Here is a 24,719-nt window from a genome sequence, read left to right as displayed (position 1 = left end):
GGAAAGCAAGCAGAAGTTGAAACTTTTATTTAATTAACCCATATAGGTCGACTGATGGATGGTCACTAACAATGAGAACCAAGGTATATATGCTCTCTTGTACATCGTACTCTTAGTGAAGATTAATTATTGTAACCAACACTATTACTAATATAAATACCTCTACATTTATCAGAGTTTTTGGTTGGGACTGTGAAGATGGTTTAATCTGACTTGTTTCAAGTTAGCACTTCACTCATCATCAAAGAAGTGAACTCTTCACTCAAAGTGTGCCAGATTAAATCTTTTTACATGGTTCATACCAAAACTCAATAGTGTCTACCCAAGAAAGCCTCCATTTGACTTCAACTTGATTATGACCAAGGTACATGAACTATAACATGGCAGATCAAAAGTTAAAACCATCCCTGGAGTGTCTCTCATAACTTTTTGCATTATTCTAGCTCTTAACATATGCTTGTTGAATGATTTGTTTGTGTGGATGCATGTTAGGATCTTTTGCAGGATGTTATTGTTTCAACTTTCCACTATGGGAGTTCTTAAAAATTGAAATGCTTTTAGAATTGAGATTCCTTTGGTACTTCCAATTCTGGAATTGGTGACATTTGACACTTATATATCTTCTTTAAAATATCTTGGGCATGGAGATTGAAATAGCTTATAGTGAAATCTCTACTTGACCTGACGGAAGAAATTTTAGTATCATATAACTTGTTTTTTGCCTGATAACAAGCATCCTAACAAATTTTTCTTTCTCTAGAACTTATAAACTGTCCAGACACAGGCACATTTTCAGGTTTGGCAATATAGTCTCAATCTAAAATTGTTTGAATGATACCCACATACAATCAAAAAATACGTTTATATCATAAAGAATAATCAATTTTTTACCAATACCCTAGCTATTCCCATTGTGCAAGGAAGGTTCCACTTCAAAACCGAAAAATAACAGTCCATCCTCAGTCCACACTGGCACTAGAATCAGTTTATAACATAGAGGTCCATTGTATTCAATGACCAGATTCATTCTCACACTAAAACATAAAAAACTTGAAGAAAAGTGACAATCTGAAATCAAAACTTCAGTAACTTAGATTCTTTAGTACATTTTATGAGAAATAATCCTTTGTAGCTACCCATTTTGTTTGGGATGCAGATTCTTTAAATGGTGTTTCATGTGATTTATTTGAATCTTGTTGGAATGTGATAAAATAAATTCATAATTTGTACCTTGGTTTTACAGTTTTTGGGATTTATCTATCGAGATTTATGACAAAGCTTGGTGGAGCTGGATGCTCTTTTCAACATCTTAAGGTAATTTTCTTTGATAAACCCTAGGATACATGTTGATTTTTAGTTTCGCAAGATTTCAGAAATGCCATTAGCTTTATGTGTGACATAATTAGTTATATTTTTTGCATGTGCATGTTGGAGTGTATATCTAAACCAATTTAATCATTTTACTTGAAAATTTGTTCGGAATATTAACAAACCATAGTATGGCACTTCTAATCAGTTATGAAAAAATGGCAAGCAAACATAAATCATTATATAAAATATCACTAAAAAGAGATAGCAAGCATTTATGGAAGCCAAATCTGCACAATGTTTATTAGCTTTTCATTGGCATTGAGAATGTTAAGTCTATTTCTATGATTATTGAGAATTAGGGAACTTTTATAAGTGAATATTTATTCACCGAGTGGACGAGTATCCCTTATGGTCTATAACTTTTACCATATTTGCTCTATTAAGATCTTTCAAAAAAGCATACTTCAAGGGCCCCTACAAGCAAAATGTCGTAGGCTTTTTAGGCCAATTTCACGTGATTTTCTTGAGGGAAGCAGAGCCAAGTTTATGATATATTTTGTGGGGTTTTTATGGTTCAACACACTCTAATGTAGAGTAAATTTCTCTGGTAAATTCTAGATTGCAGAATGAAACAAAATGGGGTAACAAAAGAGAATAATTTTGGAATTTTTTGATTGACACGGGAAAAAGACTAGTGCCTTGATTTGTTATGGGCACGTTATAGCAAAATCTAGCACATAGTGTAAAGCCTCAATAGGTGACCTAGACAAGTACAACACATGGGAGTGTTACCATTGTCACCTCAACAACTACTCCCCTTTGATTAGTGAAAGACACAGTCGAACACGAGAGGATTTCTTGGTAGGGCTTGGGGATCAAGTAACCCAAGGATCTTAATCTAAATGCCCCCTAGGGGTTCTACGAATTTGATAGTTAGAATAACATGTAACAACAAATAAAGTATGATGTAAGCCCTAGAGAATGGTTGAAAATGCATGAAAAACTTAGAATTAGCTTCTCCAATGCACCTTTAATTAAAATCTATGCATAAGGCATACATCAACAAGTCATTAAATGCTAAAAACACAAAATTTTGTTGTATTTTAACCCTAATTTACCATAAAACAAAAGGAAAAACAATTTTAAGGCTTTAGTAGAATGCCGCAAATGATAAACACTAGCGTGTTATCAATCTAGGGAAAATGGAGTCTAGGATACAAACTATTTTATGGTTTCTTTTGGAGTGACTTTAAATCCAAATAATCTAAGGAAAATAAACTAACATACCCCCAAATTTTACCATTTCGCTCACAACCCTAGGCAAAATTAAACCAGAAATATCTATACAAAGTGACCAAGTACATTGAACAGAACCAAGTATAACGAGAAATATATGCATAACCTAAACATAATACACAAATTGAGCATATATAACCACAATACTACAAAACCATATGTATATGCAGTGGAATAAACATAAAACCCGTTTTCAATTACTCATCTGTGAATGTTGTTGGCTCGCTACGGACCTCTGACGTTCCACCCAACCATAGACCACACTATTCATTATCTTTCTACAGTTGGTCACCCTCGAGAGGGGCTGCAACTCCATGGGAAATGATAACCGCAAAACATCCAAATATCATGGCCAAGATGCACCCAACAAACACGTTGCTCTAGGGCTCCAGGAACTCTACAGGCTAATTGTCAAGGTGTCAACCCAACGAACACGTTGCTCTAGGGCTCCGGGGACTCTCCAGGCTAATTGTCAAGGTACCAACCCAACAACTGTGTTGCTCCATGGCTCCAAGCATCCTCTAGGCTAATTGTCAAGGTGTCAACCCAACAACCGTGCTGCTCCATGGCTCCAGGGATCCTCTAGGCCATAAATAGCCACAAACCCTTAGAGCACCAAGCTCCTGGAGACAACATAGGGGCTCATGTCATAATAGGATGCATCTAGTTAGGTATGGTTAACTTAATAACCGCACCTTGGCTAGATCTAGGGTCCAACCCCCAAGCTTTCAGTCACATAGACTCAGTTTCACCTCCTTTAATAAGTATCTTTTTCCTTTATTTAATATTATAATATTAATTTATATTATCATAATTCCAACCGTGGGGTCATGGGCCTCTCATACTCTTTCTGTTTCAGTCCACCAACAACCATTATGTGCTTATCAATATTCATAAATTAAACATGTTTACCACATCAAATATATGCATATAAAAGATAACCATGCAGGCACACTGACCCCAACACACAAACAACATACACATGGGCATATCGCCCTAAAAGCAACTCTCGGCTCACCATGCTAATTAATTATGTCTCGGGTCACTACCCTAATAATTATGGTCCTTAGACCCATTACATAGGTGCATTGCCCGTAATCATATTCATAACTTGGCCCACTGACCTAACCTGTGCCTACACAGAGGCATACTAGCCTCACAAGTCCCAGGTTCACCAGTCAACGCATATCATACATAGTTATTACATTAATCATTCAGGGGCAGAAGTAGGGGTCTTACATTCCCCTCCCCCTTGGGATAACACTGTCCTCGGTGTTCCTTTGTCTTCAACAATACACACGTACTACCAGGTCACTGGTATTCACTGCATCTACAACTTAATTCTCTTCATTTCTCATATTCTTTAATAAAGACATCTATTTGTTTGAGCTCACAGTATGGATCCTTCCTATGGCTCACTCCACCTCACTATCACACCCTAGGTTGTAAATGCACCTCGTTTTTTCTTGGTGAAATAAATTCATGTATTGAAATAAAGGGTAGTGTTCATAGGATAAGAAGTGTATTTTAGCTCAAGGATCATGACCTTCTTTCATTTGGGCTTTTGAGTCAGTACATCCCAACACACTTATATAGGCCCTAATGCCAGTGATGGATTGCACTCAGGGATGTTAAGGAACTATGGTTCCTTCTGTATCATTTTGCTTGGCATAATGTGCTTTGTTTTCTTTCTTTGGCCAGAATTGCATTTATTGTTATACAACTAGAGTGAACTTTTATGATGTTTACAATCTTCTCTCTATTATTCAACAAAAGGCTGGTTCAAATCTTGCATGCTAAGTTGCCTAATCCTAGTTGAAAAAGCTTTCTAGTCTGAAAGTTTAGAACTGTCCCTGTTGTGGCCATCACAATGCTCATTTTCTAAGATTTGAATGAAATCACAACCTTGGCCACTGCAGGGCCTTGGTATGCCTTGATTAAGCCACTCTCCGATACGCTTGATGCAGGAGAGGTCAGATCCTTTTCTTTTACTTTCTTTTGTTATGGGTTCTTTCCCTCGTGACCAGACTGCAAATATGTATTTTCAATTTCTTTCCACGTGATTAAGTATATCCCTCAACCATTATACTAAATCATCATTTGTGCTTTATCAACTCAAAAACTATTCTTCTTTTGAAGGTGTGTTGTACTGCAAACCTCACTTTAATCAACTCTTTAGGAACTAGAAGTCTTGATAAAATATTTGAAGGTAAGTAGAGGTTTAAGTTTTCCCAAAGGTAATTAGAAGTTGAATGACGGTGAGTTACAATATTACTCTATATCTTTTTGCAAGCTCTCAACCTGCAATAACTTATGATCATGTAGGTATCAAAGTATAATACATCTCTTGTCAGCTTACACTGAGAAGTTGCAAGTTTGTGACTAAAGTATAATGCTTCTCTTGTTAGCTTACAGCGAGAAGTTGCAAGTTTGTGACTAAAGTATAATACATCTCTTGAAAGCTTACAATGCGAAGTTGCAAGTTTGTTTCTATGTAGACAGGCATGGAGATGTTGTACTATTTTTAACAGCATAGAGAATGTTGTAAAAAGGCATTCAGTGTTGGTACATATTTCTATTCAAATATACATATATAACTTATAATCATGTTCTTGTTCTGTTCTTAGACAATATCACTTTATGGTCCCGTCATTATAATTGCAATTTCATTTTGAGGGTAGAGCCTATTATCAACAACATCTGCTTGGTTGTGTCCTTACAAGTGTAAAGGGTTCTACATTTGGTTATTGAAAGTGTGAAGCGCAGTGATGAAATTTGCACGAGCATCTTTATGATTAGATGTAAATTAGGCAGTCATAAAATCAGATTTCTAGATAGTCTAAAAATAGGATTTCTTTAATTAAGAAGGTTGTTTGTTGATGTGCATTAATGTTTCCATTTATAAATAAATTCAGATATGTGCAGATTATGACACCAAACAGGGTTTCTGCTTTGTTTTATGGCACACAAAGCAACAACGTTGTTCTGCTTTGACAACAACAACACCCCACCAGTTTCCCAACCCACAATATGCCCACAGCTCCCTAGACCCCAACAGCTGAAGAAACTGAGCCTCTTAGCTCTGCGCAATCCTAGCAAGGCTGAATTGCTCTTCTGGCCAATTGCGTCAAGCCTACCTGACTGAGTAGGATGACATGCCTGTTCGTGAGCCTCTTCTGCCTCTGCGCTGACCCTTTCTCTGGCTCGAAATGATGGCGCAGGCCCTCTGCGTCACTCCTTCTCTGCTGCTTTCTGCTTAGGAACAACTTCTGTCTCTCGGGACAACTGTTTCTGCTGCAAATTTTCTGATTTCAGCTGGTGCCTTCAGTTCTCCCATGATCTGTAACCCTCTGATACCATGTTGAAATTTCTAAGTTTAACCAATTAGAAATTCTTCTCGCACTATCTAGTTTATTTCACCTACTTGTTTTATTCTTTAACAAGTTATTTAACCATATAAATACTAAAAATAAACACAAATGTAGTCTCAACCATCTATAGATCATCAACTGAAAATAACAGACAAACACACAAGGGACACTGTTATTTTTGGACAAGGTCAGGATCATGTCTGTTCTAGATAGACATAGCATCAAGGGCTTCGCCTTGAGAACCATGGCCATCCCAGTCGACCCAGCTAATAATGAGAGGTATGAGGATGCAATGGCCAAGGCAAAGTGCATAATCCTTGATGGGGTCAAGGATCATGTAGTTCAGCATATTGCCGAGAAGAACACAACAAAGGAGATGTGGGATACCTTGATGACATTGTATCAGGGCACTTCCATGCAGAGGAAGATGCTACTGGAGAATTAGCTGCGGTCGTATCAGATGCAGAAGGGGGAGCAAATAGATCTATACCTCAGCAGGTTGCAGGAGATTCAGGACCAACTTACTTCCATAGGGGCCACGCCGGATCAGGAGTTCATGGTGAGGACTGCCTTGAATGCAGTCTCTGAGGATTGGGATACATTTGTCCAAATCATTTTGGGCAGAGCTAATCTTCCAAGATGGGAAGAGATGTGGGCAACTCTTCGCCAAGAAGAGATCAGACGACTGACCAAGGTGGGAAGTAGCAGCAAAGGAGGTCGAATCAAGAAAGAGGAGGAAGAGGATGCAACTCTAGCATCTACGGGACAACAGGGGAAGAGAAAGAAGAAGGTCATCTCCAAGATAAAGTGCTTCCATTATGGGGAGCTGGGTCATTATGTAACCCAGTGTCCCAGAAAGAAGAATAAGGGAGAGGCTTCTAACTCCAAGGCAATTCCGGTTAAGGCGGAAAAGGAAGTTGAGACGGATGACGACTGTGCCATGAGTTCTCATGCATCTCTAGAGAAGAGGTGGGGTGACATTGCGCTGTAGTCAGGTGGACTACAGAAGACGAGGGGCAAGATTCTTGAGGTACCCAAACTCTTGGATCATATCTGGCTATAGGAGCCCCGAGAGATAGTAGTAGGATGATGGATGTCGGTAGAAGCAAAATACAGATGGAGCGGCAAGGCAGTGCTAGAGTGCAGTGGTCTCTGGCACCGCAATGAGAGTTGCAGTAGTGCGAGAGGAACAAAGGTGATTGTAGCAGTGCAAAATAGCACAAAGGTGGTTGTAATAGTGCGAGAGGCACAACGGTGTTGCAACAACGTAGATGCAGCAGAGGGAGCACAGGATAGCAACAGAGGTAGCTTCAGCGTGAGGGGGCTTCTAGCCTGACAAGGATGTCAATATTTGGGTAGATCAGTTACTTACTTCTCAGTAACTGAGTTGCAGTGCAACAATTAGCAGTGGTAGTGCTATGGACAACAGGATGCAAGAGAGAGTTGCATAGTAGATGTAGTGTTGGGAGGAAGGACCAACAACAACACATATGCAAAGGGAGTTGCAGTACAGATGTAGCAGTGGCAGTGGCAGAGCCATGGGCAACAATGCAAAGGATGTTGGGCAGCAGGCCAAGCATCAACACAGGTACTGATGCTAGATGATCAGGGTAATGTTCAGTGGTGGAGCATTACTAGAACACATTCCTCGCTAAGAGGGAGTGTTGATTTGGGGTAGCATCGGATGTGCTCTAGCCATGAAAATTGGTGGAGAGGCTAAAGCACATGAGATCTCCAAGACCCAGAAATGGTTTGGGAAATTCCACCTGGTTAGCGAGATATTAAAATAATTAATATTTTTAATGGAGTTCCTAAGTCTAAACTTAGGAAAATTAAAATATTAATGGCTATTAATATAAAACTGGGTGAGAATGTTCTAAATGACATGGATCAAGCCAAATCTAATCTTAGCCATTGATTAGAGATTTAATCTCAGCCATTGAAGACTCAACAGAAAAAGTATAAGAGGAGGCTTGAGGGTCAGTTGGAGATACACCAAGATTGATTAGTCAGTTCGATTTTTTGGAGCGGGGTTTGCTGAGAAAATTCGAACAAGTGATCAGAGTTGCAGCGAGGGGCAGTGAGTGCATAGCAGAGAGGCAGAGATAGTGCCGAAGGATCAATGTTGAGGCAGAGGAGGCTACACAGAGCTAGCAGGAGCCACGCAGAGGGCCATAGTGGCTACACAGAGGCTAGCAGGGCCTGCGTGGGTGACGCAGAAGGCCAAAGAGTCAGCACAAAGCAATAGAAGGCTGACGCAGTGGGCTTCTAAGTGACACAGAGGCCAGGAGGGCTGGCGTAGAGCTTCAGAGAAGCGTCAGAGAGAATTTCGTGGAGCAGACTTGCTGAATATCTGCTTCCGAAGAGAGGTATTAATGCCAGAAATGTTTCTCTGTTGGGTGAGCCAGTTTGGCACCCTAATTGTACTCAAGAAAGCTGCTTAATAATAAAACCCTCAGAACTATTGCACCAGTTTTCCCAAGTTGGGTTTTTCCGGGGACGATTGTCCAAAAATAACGGTGTCCCTTGTGTGTTTGTCTGTTATTTTCAGTTGATGATCTATAGATGGTTGAGACTACATTTGTGTTTATTTTCAGTATTTATATGGTTAAATAATTTGTTAAAGAATAAAACAAGTAGGTGAAATAAACTAGATAGTGCATGAAGAATTTCTAACGGGTTATACTTAGAAATTTCAACAAAGAGAAATGCCTTGCTTGTGGAATACAGTTTATCCCATTGAAAAGATCATTATTTTTCAATGTTACCTTGTCCACCTTTAGGATTAGATTAGGTAAAATTACTCTGTATTAAGTTAAAAATGATACCAAATCTCAAAAGTATTTCTTGCTTGAAACATAGAGAGAGGCACTTTTGGTTCAGTCACCAGTATGCCTTCATTGTGTTCATAGTTATTGTATGTCACATGATCAACAAAGGAGTTTCTGACAGTAACATCTCAACTAAAGATTAATGAATTGTCTGATTGGACCTGCTATTTTATATTGCAGGTTTTTGTGGAAGGGGTGGGATACCACAAGGCGTGATTTAATTATATGCATGGTGGTTGTGTTATCAATCCCTCGAACTATATTGCAATTGAGGGCAGGCTTTATTGCAAACATCACCATGCTTAGCTCTTCAAAGAGAAGGGCAATTATAGCCAGCTTATCAAAATCCATCTGTCAAAGAAGTATTGAAGAATTCAGTTCTTGAGTGATTATGCAGCTGAAGTTTGACAAAATTATCTTTGGTGCAATTATCCCCATTTGTTCGTTAGCAAGGTGCAATGTACAGAGTAACATGACTATTGGGGACATTGGTATTTTATTTCAGTGATATGATGTTTAAGCAAAGCTATTTTCATATTACCTTTTATAAATGGTTATTTTGATCTGTAAGTTGGAGTGTTTCAATGTTTATAATGACTATGGGGTTGGTACAACTGACTATTAGACTATTAATTGAGGCACATATACTAAGTTGAGTCCATGCACAAAAGACGTTGTTGATGTTAAGTGGCTATTAGTGGAAGTTACTATGATTCACTTAATGCTCATGTTTAAAGCAATGCGTGTTATGTTTTAATATTGATGTCAAAGTCTGGTTGAGGAAGACAGAAGCAGGGGTTGTGCTGATCACTTGAGAATATGTTATATCATTTAATGTCTTTCGAAAAACATAGTTATTGAACATTTTCTGAGGTTTGAGATTTGTATTATCTCAAGGCGTTTGAATTTACCTATAAAGTGCTCTTATTGGTATTTATCTGTATAATTTCCCTTTGATTTGGTACTATTCAAGCAACACATGGACTGAATTGCTTGCTAAATATGCATCATTAGCAACAATGGAATATGGTGAGATTTGGAATTTTGTACAATATTGATGGATATGGGCTATGACATTACAATAATTTATATTAGAGAATTGTGTTAGCAAGATGTTCTGTTTTGTTTTATTTCTTCTTTTGTTTATAGTTTGCACTAAAATTTAAGAATACTTGTGTTCCATAAGTACCAAAATAATAGTATGCTACCTCTAGTTGAATATGTACTCTTGTAACAAAATCTCATTGATTGTACTTTAAGCTAGCCCTTAATTTCAATTTTCCTTGGAATGGCCTGTACCATACCATTAGAAAACTACTCTTGGGCATAATGATCAGAGATTCAGATGTGTTTGAATAGATAGATAGTTGTGTCTCTATTCTCCATAGGCCTTAGACATGTACATAATCATTTATTTTGCTGCTTCAAGGGTTGGCATCTTCCACGTAGATCACATTAGGTTTGGATCAAAAGTTCCCCAGTCAGAAGTTTCTTTTTAATTTGTTGACATTTTAAAGTTGCCTCTCAGATTATTCCCTTATGCACTCATGTTTTCGAAAGTTTCTCATGAATTTTGGAGGTGTTGTCGCACAAAGTTTCTAGGCACCGCGACAACGCTTAGAGTAAGGGTTGTCACTCTTATCCTTACTCCATTTAGACTCTCTCCTAGACAAGTCAAGGGGGGTTGTCCTCGGGGTGAATGAATGAGGATAGCCTGTGAAACACAGACTCTAGGAGACTTAAAGATGGGAAAATTGATGAATGTGAAACAAATCCTGGTTAATCGAGATTGACAGATCTAGCAATTAAGACAAGTAAGATACAATCACAAGAAATAAATGATTTTATACCAGTGCCTTATATTCAATTTTCCATAAACTAGATAAAAACAAGTTATCCAGATCAATTTATAAATGTTGCAAAGTGACGATCATGAATAATTAAATGTCAACACTCCAAAATTTTATCATGCAAGAGCTTCTAGCAATTTATCTTTCTCCTATATTCAATATGATTTTAAAACATTAATCGCACTTGACAATAGAGAAATCACCACCATAGAAATTAAAATTTTACACTTAACACACAAAAAGACACCAAGGAAATTTGGATTAGAATTTAATTATTCCTTAGGTAAATTTTTAATGTGCTAAGCTTATGAAGCAATGTTTAATGTGGCAAATGAATGTTTTAATGTGACTAAAAATCAAATCAAAAGTCTTTTATCAAATTTAAATTTTTATGGGTCGTAGGTCACATAAAAATAGAAATTTCTTAATTGTGAAAACTTAGATTCCCTTTTGATTTATTTCATTCAATGTCAAAGTCACCAACTATATCTATATCTATATATATATATATATTTTTTTTTTTTTTTTTTTGCTTTTTAATTTTTTTAGCTTTTTAAATGTTTTTTGAATTTTTGTTGATGAAACAAAATAAAAATAAAAAGAAGAATTCAAACAAAACTAAAGTCAATTAAGGAAAAAAAATAAAAATAAGAAAAGGAAATGGAGAATAACCAAACAAAAAAATTAAAATTAAAACAAAATAAAAAAAGGAAACTAAACTAAACCCTAACGCATATCACAAATAAAAAATAATATCGAAAGTAAAATAAATCTAACCAAAGTAACACAGGTACAAAAAAATCAAATAAAAAAATGAAAATGCACTAACCCTAACTCATATTAAAACATAAAGTAAAAATAAGAAATCGAATTGTTATGAGTGTATCAAACGTTTGGTTTTGCAGGTTTGGAAACGACAGAGAAGAAATCTCGATGGAGGAGAGGGATATGACAGCGGGATGAGGAGCTACGAGGGAGAGAGCTTCGACGCAGGTGGGAAACTAAGTGAAGGGCACTGAGCACAACAGGACGAGGAAGGAGTTTGGGCAGTGTTGAAGCTGCAAGATGGAGGGAGGACGCACGAGAGTAGAAAATGAAGGGTTATGGGCTAGGAAGGGATGCCGACAGGGAGAGGAGTTGCAGGTCGATGAGAGGATGTGGGCAACGGTGTTAAGGATTGCTTACGGACAGGAGAAACTGGTAATGAATCAACAGAGTTTGATGCAGGCTTTGGGCAGCGTGGGTTCTGCTGCGGACTATTTCGAATGGGCAAAAGAAAACTCAATAGAGGGAGATGAAGGTTAGAGAGAGCAGTCAGATAGGGAGCGGTGAGGTTTTGCAGCGAAGGGAGCACGCACGAGCCTAATGGGTAATGGAGCTCGGGTTTCAAACAACGCTGTGGAGGTTGAATGAAAAGAGGGAGCCGGCTAGGGTTTCAGGTTTGCAGGTAGGAATAACAGACATTTTTGCAGGCAACAAACAAATTCAAAATTTTCTATTGGAAAACCCCAGGCAACGGAGAAATGGTAGCCCAAAAATTCAAGATAAACCCAAAAAAATGAATTTCACACCAATGTATTTTTGTGCTTCAGATTTGCCCTTGAAACCCTTAAAAATTTCCAGATCTAAAAGATTTTAAAATCCTTGCATTGTAATTTTTTTTTTGAATAATATCCTTGCAGAGCGACGGTGAGGCTAGATCTACCTCTAGGGCCTAGATCTGGCTTCAAAATGAATTCTCCTTCAGATCTGTACATGTAATGACAAAACGAAACACCCATAAACGGGATATACAATGATAAAATAAAATAAAAATAAAAAATAAAAAACAACTAAATTACAATAATTACACGCTGAAGGCTCTAAGTAGCCATATCTATCATTATGCCGCACAAAAAATTAAAAGATTTTTAAATTTTAAAGGTGATAACTCGAAACCCTTCGTGTATGACCAACAAAATCTTATGATAAGCCCAGAGCTAATTTAGCTGGGCTCTTAAGGAAACAAAGATCGAGAGTTGGCTGGTCCAACTGGAAATTTCCCCTAACGCTCGAGGATCTACAATCAAAATTTCCCTGCAAAACTCAATCCAACCATCAAAATAGAGCGAGAAAATAATAATAAAATTCATGCAAATAGAGATACTTGCTTACGTTCAAAATTTAGATTATTCTTTAAACCCCATTGATCGAGCAAGATCCCTGTACTCAAATCACTTTTCAGAAGCTATCATCAATGGCTTTAGAAAAAATTATGCATGAAAACAACACATCTTTTAGTATTCCCATGTAGAATAACACCAGCAGAATTTAACCTCAATTTTTTTTTATTATCTAGAAAAAAGATTACATAAGAGCTTCTTGCTAAACACACGACTCAGAGATCAGATCTATCAACTGACAAATAACTTCCTATTTAAAGATAAATCCTCCAACGACTAGTTCGAGTGATTTTCATCAAAGCAATTTCGATACTGCTGATGAAAATTAAAATTTCTTTTAATCTCATTCGTTGAAATATTTAAATATTTGGGGAAATTCGAAAATTTTAATTAAATCAATTTTTTTTGAGTTAATTTCCCTAAGATTTTGACTTTGACTTAACCCCTAGGGATCAAAGGTTTAAAATTGATCAAAATAATTAATTTACCTTAGTCCTAGGACCTTTTAAAATTTATTTTTTTAGGACCGACGAATTTTGCCTTTGGAGAATTTAATTTCCCTAGGACCTAGAATTAATTAAATTTTTGGCTTAGAATTTTAATTAATTTTTGACCAGAAAATTTAATTAATTAACCTATGAGGGGATAAATTAATTTTCCAACCCTCAAGACACTTTACATCATGATTTTCATATTTTTTACATCATAAGGGGGAAAATCCATTTGTAAAAGACCCTTACAGACTACCCATTTCTGCGACACAAATATAATCTAGCAAACCAAACAATTTGTAATAAAATAACCTAACCAAATAGTTAGGATTATTCCCAAATCACTTTTACATAGACTCGATCTAGAACACTAGGACTTGACTACGATCCTGGTGACAAAATCCATTCCAGGTTTGGGGTAAGACTCGAGGAGAAAATCTGCCGACCATTCGGGAATGGATTGGTGAGACAATAAACCTCTCAGAATGGAGATCGTCACTAGAAAGGTAGGTTTACCTAGGTTGTTACATACATGACACAATTCTGCTGAGATTATTTACATCATATACATGCAGAATGGGTTCACATTATAACATGTTGATCAGGCTGAGGATGATAGCTGGACGGCACAGACACATCGATCATATGCTATCCCTTTTGCGGAAAAAAAGACGGTGTACTGCTATGGGTCGTTGACACGTAGTGGTCAACATCTGGCTCTACTTGGGGACATGTTGTTGCGTCAGAGGAATGTGAGAATCCAGAATCTGCATCCATGCAACACACAAGATAACATAAGTAACGTCCATCCAAAAATCATCATATAATATTAAACACATGAAAGATATAAACTCTTCATTTATTAACTAGTCTAATAACATGAAAAACATAAATATGACATAACTACAAAATGGAACGCTGAAATGAGAGGGTGTAGGGTTAGGAATAGAATACAAAGGATGTCTGATGGCATCATATGTCATCTCTGAAGTACAATTTGAACATTTTGGCCATTCACAGGTAAATTTAGTGGTTCGCCTTCTAACGTGCTCAAATGGAATGAGCTAGGGCCAACAATGCCTCGAATGATGTATGGTCCCAGCCACAAACTGTCAATTTGTTATGCTTTCCTGGTTTTTCATTCTTTCGATCCCACAATAAGACCACATCTCTAACTTGCAAAGATCTAGGATGAGATTTTTTGTCAAAGCTTTTCTTGATGTTAGATTGATTCTTATACATATTATCAAAAGCCTTCCTACGAGTTTCATCCAACTCTACAAGTTGATCAATTCTATTCTGGACAACAGTTTTATTGTTAGTAAAGCGCTGAAGGAGTTGGTAAGTGTTGGGTCCCTATAATACTAGTGATTACCCCATTACTATTGTAGTTATACCCCTTATTTATATTGTGGTGCCCCTATTACCCCCATATTGTTATTTCTGTGCCCCATAGAATCCCTCTATTGTTATTTTTGTGGCTTTATATTATTATTGTTAGGTCGGCTGGATTATATTGTGACTCCTTAGACTCCTATATATAGAAAGGAGGTTTTGTCATTTGTATCATCCAAGAATTGTTCATTCATGTAATGTAAAGGAGGTTGCCCCCTTGAAGAGGCTGAATTCTATGGCGTTGATCTATCTTTTCTATATTTTCTTGAGCTGGTTTCATAACATTTGGTATCAGAGCTTTGGATTGTAGGGTTTCGCTGCTCCAAACAGGTCATCGTGGCATTTTCGCTATAACTTTTTTTCTGTGACGTTTCAGAAGTCGCAAAAAAAACCCATTTGAGAAGAAATCGCGCTGAACCTTGGGTCCGAATTTCAGAGCTTTTCGCGTGATATTTTCGGAGATATGATCTGAGAAAGTTGGTCTTTTTGCAGACTCCTGAATTACACTCAAAACAGGTGACCTGGGGAAAATCGTCATAACTTTCTTTCTGAGCATCGGATTGAAATTTCGTAAGAAGGTACAGAAAGAGGACGGACTGTAGTTTTCTTTTATATATTTTTCAGAGTCAAAGGTTGAAACAGTGACACGTGGCACTTCATACAAGTTCGCTCTACTGAACTAGTCTATAATCAGGTCACTGCGGAAGATTGTGCATAACTCTTTCTTGGAGAATCCAATTTGGATCAGACTAGTGGCATTGGAAAGAGGACATAGAAGGCTACTATAGATCACAATTTCAGAACCGGATGATTCGAAATTACAGAGATACAACAGATTCAATATCAGGCTTCTACAAAGTAAAAAAATGTGTGTTTTTTTTTTTTTTTTTAATTTTTGCATAAGCTTGGTTTGAAGGAATTCAAAGGGCATAGTAAAGCATTATTATCGGTAACTGGTGCCCCGAGGAAAGAAAATGCAAACACCTAGTAAGGAACCTGAAAGCTCTAGCATGACTCATGAAGAAGAGGAAGAAATGCTACATGATATATCAAAATTACAAGAACAAGTGCAACAAATGTCACGCTCACAAAAGCTAACAGATGCTAAGATAAATGGCGTGGAATCTAAGATAAAGGGCATGGAAGCTAAGATGGATGATTTGAAGACAAATTTGAGGACAAATTTGAAGACAGACATGATAGATTTGAAGACAGTTGTGACAAATTTTCTACAAGAAATACTTACTAATGGTGAAAAGGTTGTAAAGGAAACTCATGATGTGAACAAAAGAAATGTTAATCATGATTCCATAGACTCTAATGTTGGATCGAAGACCCACCATATTCCAAAAATCGATATGAGGAAGTTTGATGGCAAGGATCCCGCCACATGGATATTACAGATGGAGCAGTTCTTCGATCTCAATAATGTGCAAAACACACAAAAGGTACGTATGACAACTTTATATTTGGAACCAAATCAGTTTGTATGGTATCAATGGCTTTGCTCTCGTAAACAATTTATCACTTGGGCAATTTTTACGGAAGAATTGATAGCACATTATGAGGATACAAAAAGCAACACTTTTTTTAGCCAATTGATAAGTCTCAAACAAAAGGGTTCAATAATGGAGCACATTGAGGAGTTCCAAAAATTGAACATAAGGGTAAAAGATATTCCAGAGCAGCATAGGATTGATGTGTTCATAGGGTCTTTAAAGGATAATATCCAACATGATGTTCGCCTTTGGGAACCTGATTCATTAGAGAAGGCATTCAGGTTAGCAAGAAAAATGGAAAGCAAAATTATGGCAACTAGGAAGCATACCATTCACAACTATAAAGACGGAAGTGTTGTTGCCCATAGTCTTCCACAACCTACAAGGTTGACACCACAACAATTGGAAGAAAAAAGAGCAAAAGGGCTTTGTTACAATTGTGATAGCAAATACACAAAAGGTCATAAGTGTGCTGAGAATAAATTATTCTACATAGATTGTGAAGAGGAAGAAGAAAAGGAGCAAGAAAGGTCAAAAGAAGAGGATATATTCCAGGAACAAAGCCTAGATGAAGAACAAATAAATCCGACCATATCTTGTAATGCATTGGCGGGAATTACCACTCCTCAAACCATCAAGATAGAAGGACAAATCAAGAAGAAAAAGGTAATAGTGTTGATTGATTCAGGAAGCACCCACAATTTTATTCATTGTAGGGTAGCAAAAGAATTGAATTGCTTCCTATATCCAGCACCAGAGTGTCAAGTGATGATTGCAAATGGAGGAACAATAAATTGTTCTGGAAAGTGCCATAATATCAAGCTATCCATGGGAGAATATGTATTGACTAGCCCAATGCTTTCCATTCCAATGGGAGGTGCTGATGTTGTACTAGGAGTTCAATGGCTACAATCCTTGGGTACAATAGCTTTTAATTTTCAAGAACTTTTCATGAAATTTTCTGTGGAAGGAAAGGAAGTTGAATTAAGGGGTATTGCAGGGAAACCAGGAAAGATAATCAGCTCTAATGGCATGACAAAGCTTCTAAAAAAGGAGCAAAGAGGTGTAATTGCACAATTATGTTCGCTAGATGTTTCCACATTGGAATCATCTATTTCTCCAGATCTCCAAAAAGTCCTGGACAATCATTCCAAGGTATTTGAGACTCCCAAAGGTCTCCCACCTATGCGTGATCATGATCATGCTATTCATCTGATTCCAGGAAGTGTTCCTCCAAACATCAGGCCGTACAGATATCCATATGTCCAAAAAAGTGAAATTGAACGTATGGTTGCAGAAATGCTAGAGGCTGGTATAATTCAACCGAGTCAAAGTTCTTTCTCAGCTCCAGTAGTATTGGTGCACAAGAAGGATGGATCATGGCGCATGTGTCCAGATTATAGGGAGCTCAACAAGCTCACTATTAAAGATAAGTTCCCCATTCCTGTCATTGATGAATTACTGGATGAATTGCATGGATCAATTTACTTCACCAAGTTGGATCTTCGTTCGGGATATCATCAAATCAGAATGAAGATTGAAGACATTCCGAAAACGGCATTTAGAACTCATGAGGGTCATTATGAATTTTTGGTCATGCCTTTTGGCCTTACCAATGCACCTTCAACATTTCAAGGTTTGATGAATTCAATTTTCAAACCATTCCTTAGAAAATTTGTGTTAGTATTTTTTGATGATATACTAATCTACAACAAGTCTTGGAAGGATCATGTTGAACATGTTGACAAGGTGCTACAACTATTGGAGGAGAAACAATTATATGCAAAAAGATCCAAATGTTTCTTTGGAGTCCAGGAGGTGGAATATTTGGGTCATATTGTATCTCATGAAGGAGTTAAGGTAGACCCTAGCAAAATTAAAGCCATTAAGGAATGGAAAATCCCCACATCCATAAAGCATCTGCGAGGATTTCTTGGGTTGACAGGGTATTATCGCAAGTTTGTTAAGAATTATGGGAGAATAGCAGCACCTCTAACAACATTATTGAAGAAAGATTCATTTTCATGGACTCCGGAAGCAACAAAGGCCTTTAAACATCTTAAAGAGGCAATGTGCCAAGCACCGGTCTTAGCTACACCGGACTTCACAAAAACCTTTATTGTGGAATGTGATGCTTCAGGAAATGGAATTGGTGCTGTTCTAATGCAAGATGAAAGACCCATTGCTTTTGAAAGTCGTCCAATCAAGGGAAAGTTTTTAAGCAAAGCTATTTATGAGAAGGAAATGTTGGCAATACTCCATGCACTTAAGAAATGGCGACCCTACCTAATGGGAAGACACTTCAAGGTAAAAACGGATCATGATAGCCTTAAATACTTTTTAGAACAAAGATTATCCTCTGAAGAGCAACAAAAGTGGGTCACAAAGATGTTGGGTTATGACTTTGAAATCATCTACAAAAAAGGGAAGCAAAATGTGGTGGCAGATGCACTCTCAAGAAAGGATGAGGATGTGGAAGCATTGTTGTGTGCCATTTCTATTATCCAACCAGATTGGATAAACGAAGCAAAGGAGGAATGGAAGAATGACGAAGAAGTGTGGGCACTTATTCGAAAGCTACAACAAGATTCCAGTACTTCTGATACATTTAGCTGGCAAAATGATTCGTTATGGTACAAAGATCGCTTATACCTCTGTAAGAATTCCCAGCTAAAACAAAAGATTCTTATGGAATTGCACACTTCTCCCTTAGGAGGGCACTCAGGATTTTTAAAAACTTACCACAGGGTTAAGAAGGAATTTTTTTGGGATGGCCTTAAATCAGATATTCAAAAGTTTGTGGCGGAATGTTTGGTTTGCCAACAAAATAAAGTTGAAACAATTAAGACACCGGGTCTATTACAACCTTTATCCATTCCAAGCCAACGTTGGGAGGAGGTTTCAATGGATTTTATCACAGGTTTACCCAAGTCTGAGGGAAAGAGTGTCATCATGGTGGTAGTTGACAGACTTACCAAGTATGCACACTTTTGTGCATTATCACATCCATTTAAAGCCAGTACAGTTTCTACTGCATTTATGGAAACAGTTCAAAAGCTACATGGAAACCCAAAGATTATTGTAAGTGACAGAGATCCCATTTTCACTGGAAATTTTTGGACAGAATTATTTTCTTGTCTTGGTACTCAGTTAGCTCATAGCTCATCTTATCATCCTCAATCTGATGGGCAAACTGAGATAGTAAACAAATGTTTGGAAGGATATCTTCGTTGCTTTGTATCTGATAAACAGACACAATGGGTCAAATGGTTGCCTCTGGCTGAATGGTGGTATAACACTTCCTTCCATACAGCAACAAAAATGACCCCATTTATGGCACTTTATGGGTATCAACCACCATCCATCACATCATATTTAAGAGAAAATTCTAAGGTTCAGGCAGTGGAACATCACATCGAACATCAACAACAAGTCCTCCAACTCTTAAAGGATAACCTCGTGTTGGCACAAAATAGAATGAAACAACAGGCAGATCAACATCGCAGTGAAAGAAGTTTTGATGTAGGTGATTGGGTATTCCTACGGCTACAACCATATAAGCAAATGTCCCTAAAGCAAGCTAAGAAGGATAATAAATTATCACCAAAGTATTATGGTCCGTACAAGGTGTTGCAAAAGATTGGTACTATGGCATACAAATTGGAGCTTCCTGCAGCTTCTCGATTGCACCCAGTTTTCCATGTTTCATGTTTAAAGAAGGTTATAGGCGACAAGCTCCCAGTTCAAACAATATTGCCAGAACTTGACGAGGAAGGAAAAATTATATTGGAACCGGAAGCAGTCACAGAAACAAGAACTCGACAGCTACGAAATCGATCAATTTCAGAGTATCTTATCAAGTGGAAGAACTTATCCGCTGAAGATTCCACATGGGAGGATGAGAATTTTATGCAGAAGTATCCAGAACTACTCAATCGTTGAGGACAACACTTTTTTGAAGGAGAGGGGCATGTTGGGTCCCTATAATACTAGTGATTACCCCATTACTATTGTAGTTATACCCCTTATTTATATTGTGGTGCCCCTATTACCCCCATATTGTTATTTCTGTGCCCCATAGAATCCCTCTATTGTTATTTTTGTGGCTTTATATTATTATTGTTAGGTCGGCTGGATTATATTGTGACTCCTATATATAGAAAGGAGGTTTTATCATTTGTATCATCCAAGAATTGTTCATTCATGTAATGTAAAGGAGGTTGCCCCCTCGAAGAGGCTGAATTCTAAGGCGTTGATCTATCTTTTCTATCTTTTCTTGAGCTGGTTTCATAACAGTAAGTTGGCAATTTAAGGTGCACTGGAAAAGTTGCATCCAGGCCATAGACTAATTCAAAGGTACTTTTACCAGTAGCTTTCTTTTTTGTTATCCTATTTGCCTATAAAGCATACTTGATTTTAGTATCCCAAGATCACTTGTTATCTCCCACTATTTTCTTGATAATGGTTATAAGATATTTATTACTTGATTCAACCAGGCCATTACCCCGAGGATAATAGTTAGATGAATGAGATAACTCAATGCTGTACTTAAAACAAAATGATGAAAGTTCCATAGAACTGAAAGCTTTAGCATTGTCAGTGGTGATCTTGACAGGGACACCAAATCCAGTATTTATTTGATTTTCAAGAAAGTCAATAATAACCTTTTCCGTGGCATTCTTAGCTGGAATGGCTTCTACCCATTTTGTAAAATAATCAGTAGCGGTCAAAATCCATGAGTAACCATTGTTAGAATTTTCATGGAATTTCCCTATGAAATCCAGACCCTAATGTTGAAAAGGAGCCTCAACAACCATAGGTTGGAGGGGCAGGGCAACTAGTTTTTGCTTCCCAGTGAATAGTTGACAGGACTAGCAACTTCTAACAAATTTGTGCATATCAGTGAAAATTGAAGGCCAGTAATATCCAGCTCTAAAGATTTTGTGGGCGGTAGTTCTAACAGCATAATGCCCTCCACAAAATCCAGAGTGAAACCCGGAAATCAACTTTTTAGACTCAATTTCATCAACACATCTAAGTATAATGCCCTTTAGATTTCGCCACCCAAGGCCATCCTCCATGAGACAATACTTAGAAGCCTTTAATCTAAGAGCCCTTCTTTTATGAGCAACTAAATGGTTAGGACATGTAAGATTCAATAGGTAATATATAATATCCTTGTACCATTCATGCTCTCCTAACCTTTGTAGCTCAGGTGAAGATGAATTGTTAAGACAAATCAAACCAAGAGCTTTTTTGTTATTTTTAGTTAACATCTCAGCTAAATCTTGACCCTTGACTAACTTGGTGGGTTTAATTTCCAAATCATATTCTTGAATTTTCGTTACCCACCTAGCACAGGTCCCTAAGCAATTTGTTTGAGTTAATATATCTTTGACAATGGAATGCGGGACGAAAGCAATGACTTTGGAGTATCCCACATATGTCCTGAAATGCTTAATAGATTTAACTAAGGCATAAGCTTGCTTTTCCATGGTAGTGTAATTGAACCCAAAATTTTGGAGCGCTCTACTCATGAAAGCAATAGGCTGTTCTTGCCCATCTTTATTTTTATGAAGTAAGACACCAGCAATGGTATCTTCAGAAGCAAAAGAGAAAATCACGAAATCCTTGGAATATTCGGGACTAATTAAAACAAGAGCTTTGGCTATAACATTCTTTATTTCTTGAAAAGCCTTTATACTGTCTTCTTTCCATTTGTGTCTTTTTTCAAAATACTTTGAATAGGCTTTGCTAATTCTGCGTAATTCAGAATAAATCTTCTAAGGAAATTTATTTTTCGTAGGAAGGACTGGAGGGATTTTAGATTATGGGGCAGATGAATATTTTGAATTACCTCAACCCTTTCAAGATCAATCTTGATCCCATCCTTTGAAATTATGTGACCAAGTAACTTCCCTTCGGTTACCCCAAAGATAGATTTAGCAAGATTTAAGGAAATGCCAAATTCCCTACATTTGTCAAAAACTTGCCTAAGATGACTTATATGATCAATACAATTCTTAGAAAAAACAATAAGGTCATCTTGATATATTTCAATGAATTTTCCAATTAAACCCTTAAAAGCATAGTCCATAGCCCTTTGGAAAGTAGCCCCAACATTCGTTAAACCGAAAGGCATTCTTATGTATTCAAATGTTCCCCATGGTGTGGTGAAAGTCATTTTATGTCGATCCTCCTTTTTTACCCAGACTTGATTATACCTGGAAAAACCATCTAACAATGACATCATCCTGGATTTCTTCACTCTTTGCAACTTGATCTCCATATTAGGCAAAGGGTAATTATCCTCTTTACATGCTAAATTAAGGTTTCTGAAATCGACACATTCTGATTGTACCGTTCTTTTTCCTAACTATCACCAAATTTGAGCACCATGTAGAATGCCTAGTTTGAGCAACAATGTCAGCAACAAGCATCTTTGTGAGTTCCTTTTGGACTAAGGGGGCCAATTTAGGATTTATTTGTCTAAGTTTCTGACGAAATGGCTTAGCATTTTCATCCTTTAAGGGAATAATATGTTCCAGAACATCTTCCCTATAGCCTTTTAATTCATTGTAAGAGAAAGCTAAAACATCCCTATACTCTTGAAGTAAATTTATTTATTTATTTATTTCATCTTCATTAGTACCTTTACCAATTTTAATAATTCTAGGATCTTTAGATGTACCAATGTTTACTTCAACAAACTCTCTAGGATCAATTTTATTTTCCTCTTTCTTCTTAACAACGTCATGTCGCTCAAAGTGTTGCTCAAGAGCAACAACATTCCGAGGAGTAGGATTTAAAATATCTTCATCGATATCAGGTCCATCCTTTATAATTTACTTGAAAACCGTGAAACTCATCCAAATTGTCTGAGAAGTGAATAATTTGTCTTTCATCATCAAAGACCTACCAATGCTCAAAATTATCTGGGACAAAGGTCTAAAAACAATTTCCATCTTAATTTTATTTTCGATTAAATTATTAGATAATTTCATGGTGGAAGCAACAATAGTAACTCATCGGCCAAACTATTTTTCTCCCTTGGGATAGCTTCAAGGTTAATGGCATCAAAATACTCCATGGTATCCCACACATCATTCCTATAATTTTTTAACCTCTGATTTTTACATGTGAATCTATTTTTAATTTGCATGATAACTAAATCTGAATCACCCTTGATACTTAGCAATTTAACTTTTAAAGCCTTTTCCAATTCAATACCCAACAACAAGGCTTCATATTCAACCACATTGTTGATTGCTTCAAATTCTAACCGATAGGCAAATTTGAAAATATGACCAAGGGGAGATTTTAAGACAATCCCTGCACCTTTACCATGCCTAGATGCTGCACCATCAAAGTATAAATACCAAACCTTATCTTTTAAATTACCCACTTTTTCTTCAACCTTGGCCTCCAAGGGAATGATAGAATTAGACAGGATAGCATGATTCCCTAGGCTAGGTTGTTCACTTATGATTTCATTGTGGGGACTTTTAAGATCTTCCACATGAAATCTCCTTTCAGGCTCTCTGTTTAACTTAAGATATCTTTAACCATTAGGGGAAGGAATCATAGCATATGACCAGTTCATTTGTATGCTTCCTCCTAAATCAGAGGCCCATTTCCTAGACAACAATATACCCCAAGCATCAGGCACATCAACCACAACTATGTCCATGACAATCATGATATCAGGGTAGACAGACAAATGGATTTGTAAGTCCTTAATCAACCCATGAACTTCGATTTTCTTCGAATCCATGGCACATATGTTATAGTACAACCTAGATATCCTTAAATTAAGCTGTTCCATAACTCTCTTAGTCATCACACAAGCGGAAGCACCATAGTCAAGCATGCAGTTATATAAGTGATAATTGTTCACAAGCAAAGTACTGAAGAACGAAGAGTGTTCTTTATTATCAGAATCCATACTCTGTATGTATATGGAGCATCCTGATAGAAAGCCTCAGGAGGTTCCTCTTGAGTTGCATTTACCTGGGTGCTACTAATAGCATTCAATAAATTAGTCCTTTGGGAGGGGATCTTTACTATTTCGGTGACAGGGACCAAAACTTTAGAGTTATTAAACCAACCTCCTAAATCAATATTCATTCCAGAAGCTAATCCAAAGTTAAGACTTTGAGAATTAACTGGATTATCATTTTGATTTCTCCTTTGATAAGTTAACCCCTTGTCCTTAGCGATTTCAAGGACTTGCTCAGGTGGAGGTTTCTCACCAAAGAGCTTAACTAAGACATCAGTTTCTTGACCAAAATTATTGATACTATATGAAGATGTGAAAGGTCTGACGAATTGACTATTTCCCTTGACCTCTTCCCAATTTTTTTGCGACAAACGATATTCTTTACCAACCACATTTATCTGGTTGCTTGTCCCAAGCATCTCATGATGCATGATTCTCTTGATAATAGGACAAGTGGCTTCTTCATGAAGCTCATCACATGTTCTACAATAAGGTGGGGTCTCCTCCATAAGAT

General features: G+C 37.2%; 1 long non-coding RNA gene across 7 annotated transcripts in view; it reads left to right on the top strand.

Annotated features, from left to right (window-relative positions):
- Window positions 1–24,719, top strand: part of LOC149167874 (uncharacterized) — a 50,979-nt gene that overhangs the window by 15,245 nt on the left and 11,015 nt on the right. For 5 of the 7 annotated variants that reach the window (XR_016260964.1, XR_016260966.1, XR_016260965.1 and 2 more), the window contains exon 2: window positions 1,244–1,314. This is a non-coding gene — a long non-coding RNA (uncharacterized LOC149167874). Of the gene's footprint in view, window positions 1–1,243; window positions 1,315–8,989; window positions 9,627–24,719 lie in introns of those variants that run through there. The other 2 variants (XR_016260970.1, XR_016260968.1) reach the window with 1 other exon arrangement.

This window comes from Pinus tabuliformis, chromosome 5_1 (genome assembly GCF_031772625.1).
Source record: "Pinus tabuliformis cultivar Carrire ecotype Pingquan chromosome 5_1, CPIR1, whole genome shotgun sequence".
NCBI lineage: Eukaryota > Viridiplantae > Streptophyta > Pinopsida > Pinales > Pinaceae > Pinus > Pinus tabuliformis.
This window is presented reverse-complemented; position numbering and strand designations above follow the sequence as displayed.